The sequence below is a fragment of the Polypterus senegalus genome, chromosome 12 (genome assembly GCF_016835505.1).
Source record: "Polypterus senegalus isolate Bchr_013 chromosome 12, ASM1683550v1, whole genome shotgun sequence".
Taxonomy (NCBI): domain Eukaryota; kingdom Metazoa; phylum Chordata; class Cladistia; order Polypteriformes; family Polypteridae; genus Polypterus; species Polypterus senegalus.
In genome coordinates this window covers 114,519,276-114,532,870 of record NC_053165.1, presented here as the reverse complement: position 1 = coordinate 114,532,870, position 13,595 = coordinate 114,519,276, and the positions used below count along the sequence as shown (strand labels likewise).

Below are 13,595 nucleotides of genomic sequence, written 5' to 3'. Positions count from 1 at the left end.
ACCCACCCTTTTTGGAGTCCCTGGAGGGGGTGCTAGAGGGCATACCTTCTGGGGACTCCTTCGTTCTGCTGGGAGACTTCAATGCTCACGTGGGCAATGACAGTGAGACCTGGAAGGGCGTGATTAGGAGGAATGGCCCCCCCGATCTGAACCCGAGCAGTGTTTTGTTATTGGACTTCTGTGTTCGTCACGGATTGTCCATAATAAATGCCATGTTCAAGCATAGGGGTGTTCATAAGTGTATTTGGCACCAGGAGACCCTAGGCCTCAGTTTGATGATGGACTTTGTGGTCGTGTCCTTGGACTTGCGGCCACATGTCTTGGACACTCGGGTGAAGAGTGGTGAGTAGGCTTCGATGGCGGGGGAGGATGCCGGTCAGGCCTGGTAGGCCCAAACGTGTTGTGAGGGTCTTCTGGGAACGTCTGGCAGATTCCCCTGTCAGAACTTCGACTTCCTCCTGAGGGAGGTGGGGGACATTGAGTCCGAATGGGCCATGTTCCGTGCCTATATTGTTGAGGCGGCTGACAGGAGCTGTGGCCGTAAGGTGGTTGGTGCCTGTCGTGGCGGCAATCCCTGAATTCGTTGGTGGACACCGGCGGTGAGGGATGCTGTCAAGCTGAAGAAGGAGTCCTACAGGACCCTTTTGTCCTGTGGGACTCTGGAGGCAGCTAATAGGTACCAGCAGGCCAAGCGGAATGCGGCTTCGGTGGTTGCTGAGGCAAAAAATTGGGCGTGGGAGGAGTTTGGGGAGGCCATGGAGAACGACTTTCAGATCAGGAGGAAGAAACGGTGCAGTGTCAACACTAAATATAGTGGGGATGCTGCACTGCTGACCTCGACTTGGGATGTTGCGGGTCGGCAGGGAGAGTACTTCGAAGACCTCCTCAATCCCATTAACATGCCTTCCAATGAGGAAGCAGAGCCTGGGGGCTCCCCCATCTCTAGGACTGAGGTCACCAAGGTAGTCAAAAAACCCGTTGGTGGCAGGCGCCCCGGGGCTGGATGAGGCTCTGGATGTTGTAGGACTGTCTTAGTTGACACGCCTCTTCAACATCGCACGGACATCGGGGACAGTGCCTCTGGATTGGCAGACCGGGGTGCTGGTCTCCCTCTTTAAGAAGGGAGACTAGAGAGTGCGTTCCAACTACAGAGGGTTTACACTCCTCAGCCTCCCTGGAAAAGTCTATTCGGGGGTCCTGGAGAGGAGGGTCTGTCGGATAGTCGAACCTCAAATTTAGAAGGAACAGTGTGGTTTTCGTCCTGATCGCCGAACAGTGGACCAGCTCTACACCCTTAGCAGGGTCCTGGAGGGTGCATGGGAGTTTGCCCAACCAGTCTACATGTGTTCGACTGTGTTGCTCAGGGAATCCTGTGGGGGGGGGTGCCCTGGGAGTATGGGGTACCGGATCCCCTTATAAGAGCTGTTTGGTAACTGTACAACCGGTGTCAGAGCTTGGTCCACATTGCCGGCAGTAAATCGAATCCGTTTCCAGTGAGAGTTGGACGCTGCCAGGGCTGCCCTTTGTCACCGATTCTGTTCATAACTTTTGTGGACAGAATTTCTAAGCGCAGCCAGGGCGTTGAGGGGGTCCAGTTTGGTGGACTCAGGATTGGGTCACTGCTTTTTGCAGATGATGTTGTCCTGTTTGCTTCATGAGGCCGTGATCTTCAGCTCTCTCTGGATCGGTTTGCAGCTGAGTGTGAAGCGGATGGGATGGGAATCAGCACTTTCAAATCCGAGACCAAGGTCCTCAGCCGGAAAAGGGTGGAGTGCCCTCTCAGGGTTGGGAGCGAGATCCTGCCCCAAGTGGAAGATTTCAAGTATTGTGGAGTCTTGTTCACGAGTGAGGGAAGAATTAAGCGTGAGATCAACAGGCGGATCGGTGCAGCGTCACACGGGATGGACTATGTCTCCCAGCTGGCCTGATAATGCCTCGGGATTCCCCCGGAAGAGCTAGAAGAAGTGGCCAGGGAGAGGGAAGTCTGAGCATCTCTGCTCAAGCTGCTGCCCCCGCGAGCCAATCTCGGATAAGCAGAAGAGGATGGGTGGATCAATAGTTCTTCGTCTTTCATTCACTTCTGATATGTATCTACATTTCTTTTGAAAATGTTTTTCATATTTTAAGAACTTAGCACCGGAACTGGGGTGTGTGAGCTCAAAGATGGGTTTGACACCCCTATGCTTGTGCCTAATTGGCCTATACCTAGAACCAGGCCTTCCTGGTCTGTAGGGTGGATGACGAACTGTCTGCCAAAAGTTTTTAGTTGTTTCCTTTGTTTTTATTCACAGTTTTGAGATCAATGCAACTGCATGGAACACAGAACCTTCATACTTTAGCATAGGTTTGTGGCCATAATTCATTGATCACCTGGGATGATTTCATCAGCAAATTAAAGCAATGTAGGACTAATTTTTGTTGTTAGGTGGCTAGCGTGCATCACTGTGCTCCACTTGGTTTTTCTCAGAACCTCACTGGCAAACAGCGCTTTTCCCTGTCATCTGCATGTACATTTTTAACAACATATGTTTTTTACTAATTCCACTTACAACAAAAGAAATTCAAGACCCTTGTTTACCCACACCACATAACACTATTTCGAAGATAAACTGCACAAGCACTAGGAAACAAGCATTGTGGTGTAATAGAAAGCAAGATATTTAGAATGAATATAACACACAAAATCCCTCTCACCCACAGAATAATTTGTAGACATTTCCTCTTCATTTTGACTAAAGGATAAAAATACTACACATATGTCGGGGCAGCCCTATATATAATGCTTTCTTCACTGCTTCTTGTGAAGAGAAAAGGAGCAAACCATGGAACAGTTGTTTGTCTCTTAAATATTTTATTCAGAGGCTGGAGATGCAGAAATGTCTGGGGTTTTACTCCAATCAAACCTCAACTGAACTTCTAGAAGCTTCAGCTCCCACGTGAAGACAAGATCCAAAGGGTTACACTACGGGTTACAGGGTTACATTATGCTAGTTATTGCAGAAGTCACCCTGTGTGCAGCAACCTTGTGGATGTTGAGAAGTGATGAGGAGCAATGTGTTGCACATACTCAGCCTCTCCAGGGTAACCAGTCATCATATACCTTGCTGTGAGACGTCACATTCTGTGTATTTCCTCTCTAATCCTAAAGATATATGTTTGGTTAATTGTTGACTCTAAATTGGCTCAGTGTAAGTGGTTGAGTGTGTGTTTGTGTGACCACCACCTGTAGTGGACTGGCACTGTGGCCGTGCCTGGTTTCTGCCTTACTATTGGTGTCTCCAGATATTGTGACTCTGAAGTGGATTAGGTGAGTTTGATAATGAATTATTTCATAGATACACACACACACATTAGCATATATAAACAACAAAATAGATGTTATGCTGTATGTGTTTGAAACTTCTACATTAATCACATATTATGACAATTGTTCAGATCTTCTTACCTTCTGCATTTCTTCATTTCACTTGTTTAATACTTAAAATAGTCTAACAAAATATTTACAATTACACACAGTGCATTAAGGAAGTATTCAGAGCCCTACACTTTTTTCACATTTTATTAAGGTACACTCTTATTCTAAAATTGTGTATATTTTTTTCCACATCTAACAATATTTAATACCCAAGAACGACAAAGCAAAAACAAGACTTTAGAACATTTTACAAATTTATTAAAAATGAGAAACTGACATATTACATTGACACAAGTATTTAGACTGTTTGCTATATAACACTTGGCTGAGGAGCATTCCATTCTATTGATTTTCATTGAAATGTTTCTACACTTTCTTTAAATTCACTTGTGGTCTGATTGTGTCATGACACAGATCTGGGGAAGGCTATAAAGAAATTCCACAGCAATGAAGTTTCAAAAGAGCAATAAGATCTCCAAATTTCTTAAATGTAAGAAGTTTGGACCAATCATGGCTCTTCCTAGAGCTGGCCATCCAACCAAACTGAGCAATCGGGGAGTAAGACCACAAACTTGATTGTCACTGTGGCCAAGCTCCAGTGAACCTGTGTTGAAATGGAAGAAACTTCCAGAAGGACAAACATCACTGCAATACTCCCGTAGTTTGTACTTTATGACAGAGTGGCCTGACAAAAGCCTCTACTTAGAGGTGCATGAAGGACCACTTGGATTTTGCAAAAAGGCAAATAAAAAGGATTCTGATAATGTAAGAAACAAGATATTCTGCTCTGATGAAACCAAGTTTGAACTGTTTGGCCTCAATTCTAAGCATCATGTCTGGAGGAAAGCAGGCACTGCAAATCATCTGTGCAATACCATTTCAACAGTGAAGCATGGTGGAGTTGTTTTTCAGCAGCAAGGACATGGAGACAAGTCAGTGTCAAGGGAAAAGAGAATGGAGAAAAATACAGATATACATGATGAAAACCTACGCCTGAGCACTCTGGACCTCAGACTGGGCCAAAGGTTCACCTTCCAATAGGACAATAACCCTAAGCACTTAGGAAAGACAAAACAGGAATATAATGTTGGAACAACTCTGTGAATGTTATTGCACGGTCCTTCCAGAGCTCGGATTTGAGCTCATTCAAACATCTCTGGAGACACCTGAAAACAGCTATATAACCTGACAGAGCTTGAGAGGATCTGCAGAGAAGAATGGCAGAAATCCCCATATCTACAGTAGGTGTGCAAGCATACCGTGTCATATTCAAATAAGAGTTCATGCTGTAATCACTGCTAAAGATTCTTCAACTGAGTACTGAGTAAAAGGGTCTGAATGCTTGTGGCAATGGAGGATTTCAGTTTTATTTCTGACAGATTTGTAAAAATTTTGTTTTCACTTTATCATTCTGGGCTATTGAGTGGTGCTTGATGAGGAGAGAAATGCATTTTAGCACATGGCTGCAACATAAAAAAATTGAAAAAAAAAAACAAAAACGAAAGGGCCTAAACACTTTCTGAATACACTGTATGTTTGCCTCAATATATATTTAAAGCTAAATTGTTTTAGTGACTTTACAGGAAAAAGTTAGTCTCTGGATTTTTTATTTCATTATAAACATATCAAAAGCATAACTGTACTGTCATATTTTACTTGCAAAATAATTATTGTTCTGTTGTTTTTGTTTGTACTACTAATTGGAAATTGGATTATGTATTTTTGAAGACATTCATTTTTTTTCTTATGTTATACATACTGTTCTTGCATATGTATTCTGTAGAATAAGGAATATACTGTAAATGATACAGGTTTTAGAAAATATTCCCAATAAAAAGGATAATGCTCAGAGGTGAGATTATGTAGCAAAATGTTGTCTCAATCGCTCAAGTAAAAGATCAGAATTTCTTGCTTATTATCTTTATTTTCCTAGTTTGCTCCACTGGGATGGGCAAGACCAGTAGTATGGATTAACATTATGATCAATAGTAAGCTTGTAGGCTCTCATAGCCAAGAAAAATGAACTCCAAGTGCAGACAAACTCCTATTGATCAGCATCTTCATTTCACTTTCATTACCTCTGTCTGCTGATAACCAACAAATAATGCAATGAATTCTTAATCTCTTTGATTTTCAAAAGACCACTTTTCTACCAAGATATACATAGCATATGTGTAGCTTTTGTTTACTGGTCTATTTATATATATATAGTTTGTTAAAAGATAAGAAGGTTAGCATTCTTTCTCTCTATTAAGTTTATTATGAAACAAAATCCCCTATTATGATTAATTTATTCTAAAACATATGTAAGATCAGCATGCAATTAATAAAGTTTTTGACTTTGTCTGAATACTGATCAAGAGATAAAAATGTAAATAAAACAGTACACATATCAAGAATATAGAAATAAAGTATATATCAAATCAGTATTGTACTTAATTCATGAACAAACATAGGTTGAGATTAAATAAGTTGTTCTACAGTAAATGTGAATACTTATTCTCTATGTGTGTTTGTTTAGTGCCCTGGTAGTTGTTTCTGCCAATAGAAAGCCAATCTGTGAGGATTTATTTATATGTTTTTGATAAATACATTGTCTCTAAAAAGTAGTGTAAACATTCCACATAATAAAAAACGCATTACCTGCACTGTGTATAGCTTTGCTTTTGGTTTATTACCTAAGCCAGTTTTAATCTATATATTGTACTGGTCAGTAACAAAAATATAACAGCAGGAATATTCACTTAAAAACAAACAACCTATATTTATTTTACACAACACCTTTCTGTAGTGAAGTCTGCATTCATTCTACAGATACAAATATTTTTTATAGCTGAAGTATACGCAGGCTAAGTGACTTGTAAAGGGTGGAACAATAAACTACAAATCTGGACTCAATTTCATTAGCCGCTACACTGCATTCTTGCAAATTAATAATAATATATTGTAATAAAATGTCAATTTTAGTTATAGAAAATGAGAATGTCTGGCCTTTAGGTAATGAACAATTTCAGCATTTCAGCTTGTATATTTTCTGCCATAAACTTTTACTACTTCAGTATGTACCAAATTAAAATATTTTCTAAGGTTTGTTTTGTCTTTAAATATGCATGCATATTTTTGATATATATATTGTCACGGATGCACATCAGAGGGTCACCTTCAGGGCTTGTAAAAGGTAAGCACTACCACCCTGGGATACCAGGGTGCATGACTACTAACCACTTTCTTTCCTATTCCACCTACAGGTCAGAGAAATTGACCATTGACGTCAACTAACTTTGCCCTTTCTAGTTCAGGAGCTATGTAAACAGGGAGCTCCTGGAAGGTGGCGTTTCACTTGGAAGATGACCAACTTGTGAGAAGGGAATCTTGATGGCAAGCCTAATGACTGTAATTTCATGATGTTATTATAGCAAATAGCTAAGTTTATTTCCATTATATTTAGCGTCATTGCACACTTGGTATTTTATTTCAAATGTTATCAGAGTAAACGGAGTGGGCCGGTTGGCACTCCAACTTTTCATCTGAGTTCTTGTCCTTAGTACTGTTCAACAACAATTCACTTTCTGTACACATTATTGTATTGTAGATTTCATTTTAAATGGCCATTTTAGCCAATCAGTTTGCATTCAATAACCCATAATTTTAAAGTGAAAATATGTTTTCAGAACAGTTTGCAAATTTATTACAAATTAAAAACTGAAATCTCTCATTCATACAAGTATTCAGACCTTTAACTCAGTACTTTGCAGAAGCTCATTGGACAGTGATTACAGTTTCAAGTCTCCTTGGGTATCTATAAACTTTGTATTTCGGCAGTTTATCCCATTCTTTGTGGCAGATCCTCTCAAGTGTTCTTAGTTTGGAACAGGTGCATCTATAAATGGCCATCTTCAGTTATCTCCACAGATGTTCTGTGGGGTGTAAGTTTGGGATTTGGGTGGGCCGCTCACTCACACAGTCAGAGATTTATCCTGATGGCATTTCAGCATTGGATATGTGCTTCTTTATCATGATGAAAGATGAACTATCAGCACACATCTGAGGTTGCGTGCACTCTGGAGCAGGTTTTCTTCAAAGACATCTCTCTTTTTGGCGGCATTCACCCATCCCTTAATTCTGACCAGTCTTCCTGTCCCTGCTCCTGAGAATCACCTTCATTGCATGATACCACCACCACCATGATTTACCATAGAGATGGTATTAGACAAGTGATGAGCAGTGCCTGGCCATCAGCAGACACACAAGAATAATTGGAGATTTCAGTTTTTGATTTTTAATAAATTTGCAACCCTGTATCCACTGCAGATAGATAGATAGATAGATAGATAGATAGATAGATAGATAGATAGATAGATAGATAGATTTAACTGAATTACATTAATTATATTTATTGTAAAACAAATTATTGCAATTCTGTATTTGTATATTATACATTGTTTTTCTATTTTTATTATTAACCAGAAGACAACTGTATTTTAATTTTTGTTGTTTTTCAATATAATTTCTTTCAGCTTCTCAGGTTATTCAAGCCCATATTTGAACCATGTATATAAATTAATAGGCTGTGAAATATGGTGATTAGAAATACATACAATTATATAAAACAAGCAACAAAAAAAAAACAGTGTTTAAAAATGCACAATTATTTAACATGAAACAACAGAATAATAGGCACATTATGTAATGGCTTTGTGAAGTGTACAAATCCTCTTATACTGTAGATTGCTTTTTACATCTGAATGTGTCTTCTTCCTATACCTGTACGTTTGTTACAGAAATAGTAAAGCAATATTTTTTCCATTATGAATCCTTAAGATATATTATACACATAAAACTTCCATATAAAGTCTACTAGCAAACAAAATCTTCATCATTATGCACTTTTTATTTCTAGATATCTATCATATACAATGTTGCAATTCTGTCATATTTTTTGTCATAATAAATGCGAAAAAACTTAAAACATTTATTTCTTAATTATTGCAAAAACAGAATCTTCTCTCAGCTTAGTGATTTGCTAATAGCATAACATCACTAGCATGTGTACTGTAAGTGTGACAAAAACCTTAATTTATGTCATCCTGTTGTCAAAGGAGGAAAGTCATTTCTCGTCTTTAAAACAGAAATAAAATTGAAGCTAATTCAAAATTTCTCACCTTGATCATCTATTGTACATGGAAAAAGTTACAAACTGAAATCTCCCAAGTGTAATTACAGTAAAAAAGAAAACACAAGTTAAACTTTACATACTGCTTTCAAGTTTAAAACCTCTGACAAAACCACAGTACTTTCACTTGCAATGATTACTATTTACTTTTTGTGTTATACAGAGCCTGTTGCGATGCCGTGTGAAATTTTATAAGAGCAAGGAAAAGAGGACTGCTAGGTTCTATATACTGTATGCTACCTCATGTTTGTTTGAACTTTGGGGTGAACTATAAAACAACAAATTATGTACAATGTAACATGATGTTGTGTCAATAGAAGACAAAAGACCCACTATAGATTAGGTGTGATAATTTAAGAGGAATGCCTCTCATTCTTGCAGGTGTTGAGGCGTTGCTGGGTGGGCCGCAGCAGGTTTATGGGAGTCAAGGAATATCTGCACAAGAGAAAAGTAATTTGTTAAACACATTCAAGGCAGGAAATGAAGAATCAAAAAGACAATCCCGAAAGGACTGCATAAATGACTGTAAAGAATTATTGAAAGTCTAAAAAGAGGTTCAAGAGGAAACAAATATAAATTGGCATGCTACATGGCATAACATCAGGTTCATTCTGGTACTCACTTAAGTGTTCGGAAAGTTGTAGCATATGACATTTTTTTGTAGTTAATTTTATGAAGTAACACGACAACCATCAGGCAGGGTGGTGTAGTGGTTAACATGTGGGACTTTAAACCTTGTAGTTATGGGCTCAAAATTTGCTGCTGACACTGTGTTACCATAAGCAAGTCACTTAATCTGCCTGTGCTCCAACTGGAAAAACAAATGTAACCCATTGTATCTCTCAGATGTAATGTGTTGCCTTGAATAAAGAGGTTTGTCTAATAATAAGAAAATGGAATTATTAGTATGGTATATAAAATTCTTGTTTTAATAGCATTTGAGTATAATGTATAGGTAAATGCTGAGCTTGCAGTGGCTTTCGTAAACACCAGCTTTATGAAGTAAAAATTGCATCCTTTCATGCACTTTTGTAACTAAGATATGGTACACGCTAAGGTTGTGGCTAATTGTAGTGTATATTTCTTAAACCTAAAATTTATGAAAGATGAACCCAATAGAGAGTCGCACACAATATTTCCCATTATTTAAACAAACAATTCTGAAATTTTGCCAATGCTTTTATAATGGGAGTTTTTCAGAATTTCAAAAAGGTTTACAGTGTGCTCTATTTGGGACATCAAAATAAAACTTTTAACTTTGCTTTCGAATTTCCTTGAAGAAAAAAATGTACAGAATTTCAGCAAAATTGGTCAACTGTAAGCTGAGGGCAGGCAGACAGACATGATAATGACAATAGGTGCTCCTGAAGTTTATGCAAACTCCATCATAAAGGCTGATGAAAAGTCATAATTAATACTACACTTCATCTCATGTTGTTTTTACTATTGCTCTACTTTGAATGAGTTTCATCAGGCTGTTTATTATGTACTTTTTAATAAATAAAACTTTTACAAACCTTGCATACCTTTGACCCGAGCAGTTGAACACAGTACATAGATAATCCTGATGCCTACTTCTGGGCTCAGTTATACCGACAAGTTCCAAAGTGTTGGTTGTTACCTTACAATGAGAAATTAATCACACATGATGACACATAATTATTGTGTTTAACAACAAAAAATGCCCTATAAAAATATTTTCTCAGTGCAACTGTAACTTGTTTCTTTCTTTTCACTCCTTTCTTTTGACTGTATACAAGAAATGTCTTTCTACTTTAGAAGTAGTTATTTGTGCTCACTGTGGAAGCCATGTGACTTTAGATAGATAGATAGATAGATAGATAGATAGATAGATAGATAGATAGATAGATAGATAGATAGATAGATAGATAGATAGATAGATACTTTATTAATCCCATGGGGAAATTCACATACTTCAGCAGCAGCATACTGATAAAAACCAATATTAAATTAAAGAGTGATAATAATGCAGGTAAAACAGACAATAAATTTGTATAATGTTAATGTTTACCCCCTGGGTGTAATTTAAGAGTCGCATAGTGTGGGGGATGAACGATCTCCTCAGTCTGTCAGTGGAGCAGGACAGTGACAGCAGTCTGTTGCTGAAGCTACTCCTCTGTCTGGAGATGATCCTGTTCAGTGGATGCAGTGGATTCTCCATCATTGACAGGAGCCTGCTCAGCGCCCATCGCTCTGCCACGGATGTCAAACTGTCCAGCTCCATGCCTACAACAGAGCCTGCCTTCCTCACCAGTTTGTCCAGGTGTGAGCCGCCCTTCTTCTTTATGCTGCCTCCCCAGCACACCACAGCGTAGAAGAGGGCACTCGCCACAACCGTCTGATAGGACATCTGCATCATCTTATTGCAGATATTGAAGGATGCCAGTCTTCTAAGAAAGTATAGCCGGCTCTGTCCTTTCTTGCACAGAGCATCAATATTGGCAGTCCAGTCCAATTTATCATCCAGCTGCACTCCCAGATATTTATAGGTCTGTACCCTCTGCACACAGTCACCTCTGATGATCACGGGGTCCATGAGGGGTCTGGGCCTCCTAAAATCCACCACCAGCTCCTTGGTTTTGCTGGTATTCAGGTGTAAGTGGTTTGAGTCACACCATTTAACAAAGTCCTTGATTAGCTTCCTGTACTCCTCCTGCCAACTCCTGATGCAGCCCACGATAGCAGTGTCGTAAGCGAACCTTTGCACGTGGCAGGACTCCAAGTTGTATTGGAAGTCCGATGTATATTGGCTGAACAGGACCGGAGAAAGCACAGTCCCCTGCGGCACTCCTGTGTTGCTGAATACAATGTCAGACCTGCAATTTCCGAGACGCACATTCTGAGGTCTGTCTATGAGATAGTCCACAATCCATGCCGCCAGGTATGAATCTACTCCCATCTCTGTCAGCTTTATAGCATAAAATATGGTGGGTCAGGGGAGCCAAGTCCTTCTGAATATATCATGAATGCTACTTGAAGTACCATTTAGGATATGTTAAGGTGGTCTTTAAAATATTGAAAACTGACAATTTGAAGTATTATAATTAAACATTAATAGAACCTTCACAATAAAATATCATTAAAAACAGTATTGTTTTGATTGTAGACTACATTTACATTTCAGTTAAGGTGTGTGCATGCATCTTTTTTTTTTAGATATTCTCATAAAAAGTATACAAAATGCCAATCTTGGTCATGGTTTTCTATTTAATTAGTTCAGAGGAAAGCATAAAGTCACCCGTGCATCTGTTGTATGTCTTTTGAGAGACAGTAATTTCGAAAGGAAAACAAAGAGCTTTGTTTGCTAATTCTGGTTTTACAAAGCAGCCGCAAATGTAGAATCACTCTGGTGCTGTTAACGTTACACCAGCGAATGTTGCCAGCACTAGGTCTTCACATTGTGTTTTAGGAGCTGTCAGCTTATGCAGCATTCTGTTTGAATTGGGAAGTCAGAATTTTCAGTTGGAACACCTCCTTAAGTTGGATTCCATCTCGGAAGCTCTGGGCTAATCTGTCATGTTCGAGTTTGTCCGACTTCAGATCATGACATCAATCCAAAATGGTGTCTTTAGTTAAAGGTGTAGCATTGCAGTATACAGTTTACTCGGATTTCTGTCTATTTGTGTCTCATTAAATCAGTCGTATGTCCAGTACTGTCTAACCTCTATCTGTGGAGATGTTGCCACAATTCTGGACATGCCAAATACTGTGTTATGCGTTGCTGTCAACTGATATTTATTCTGATGGAGCAAGCACAACAAAGGTTTTCCTGGAATGTTTTACTGGAACACTCAACTCGGGTATGATGTTATTCCCAGCTACGGCTTCCAAGGTAAATTTAGCACAGCATTAAGTAAGAAAGTAACTGAATTTGTAAAGACGTAGGAGACGTTTCCTACAACACAAATACTTCAAATTAACACTACATCTACCTACACCATGCTTGCCTATGTTGTTCTTTTGTGGCCCCACCCACAACCAAAATGCTCGGTTGTAAGCTTCCCTTAATGCCAGGTTATCTCTTAGATTTTAGGACATTCTGCAACTACAAAATGTCCAGTGCAGTGGATTATTGCATGCATTAAAGGACACTCACAAAGAAAGAGAAAAATGTTGGTCTTATTGATATTCAGCTTTGTTTATCATGTACTGTGTTTGAGTTATAAATGTTGGAACTGCCCAAGAATGCAGAAACAGTTGGGTTGAGGTTTAAAATATAAGAATGTGCAATATACAAAAATGATTGATCCCTGTATATTCATGTGTGTTGCACAGATAATTAACTCTTTTCCCCAACTTCATGTTTCTTTCTTTGCTGTTAATGGCATTCAGCTTCAGTTGCCATATGTATGGCTACAGGCTGTCAGAGATATAGCATACAAGAAAAACAAAATATATAACATTGAATTAACTGGAATAAAAGCATGATAAATTTGGAAATGTATACAGTGTATAGCAGTGTCTTATCAAGACTGTGCCTCTGTGTTACTGAAAGTGCAGATAAAATAAATAGTTGAATAGGTGAAACAAGATACATAAATACAACAGTGCAGAAAGTATGCATTACTCTTACCCGCTACTAAACAGACCTTTTATTTAAATATAATTATGTACATTTTTTACTTTTCTGAATTTTTTAAAATTGCCTTTATATTTGGCTCAAAATTACACTCATTCACAATTTAATCTTTTGATTTACAGCTACATCTCAAGTAAAGAAACCTAATATTAGTTCTCAGCTTAAGCCACAGCAACTGTTGTTTTTTGGACATTTAAGACTCTGCTTCAATTTTCAATTCAAGTTCCTGACCAAAAGATGAAACACAACTGCCAACTTTAAATTAAAGGGCTATTATTGGATATCTAAGTAAAGACACCATTATATTTTAGTCATTATTTAATAATAGGGAATAATTAAATTATATTTTTCCATAATTTTCAAATACTTTACAGTTTGAAAATCAAAATCTGTACTTGGTGAGCCAT

At 38.6% G+C, this 13,595-nt stretch overlaps 1 long non-coding RNA gene across 1 annotated transcript in view; it reads right to left on the bottom strand.

Annotated features, from left to right (window-relative positions):
• Nucleotides 1–8,566: 8,566 nt before the first annotated feature.
• The window catches only part of LOC120541420, a 35,849-nt gene continuing 30,820 nt past the window's right edge, over nt 8,567–13,595 (bottom strand). The window contains exons 2-3 of the long non-coding RNA XR_005636002.1: nt 10,106–10,209; nt 8,567–9,023 (exon numbers count right to left, since the gene is read on the bottom strand). This is a non-coding gene — a long non-coding RNA (uncharacterized LOC120541420). The remainder of the gene's footprint in view (nt 9,024–10,105; nt 10,210–13,595) is intronic.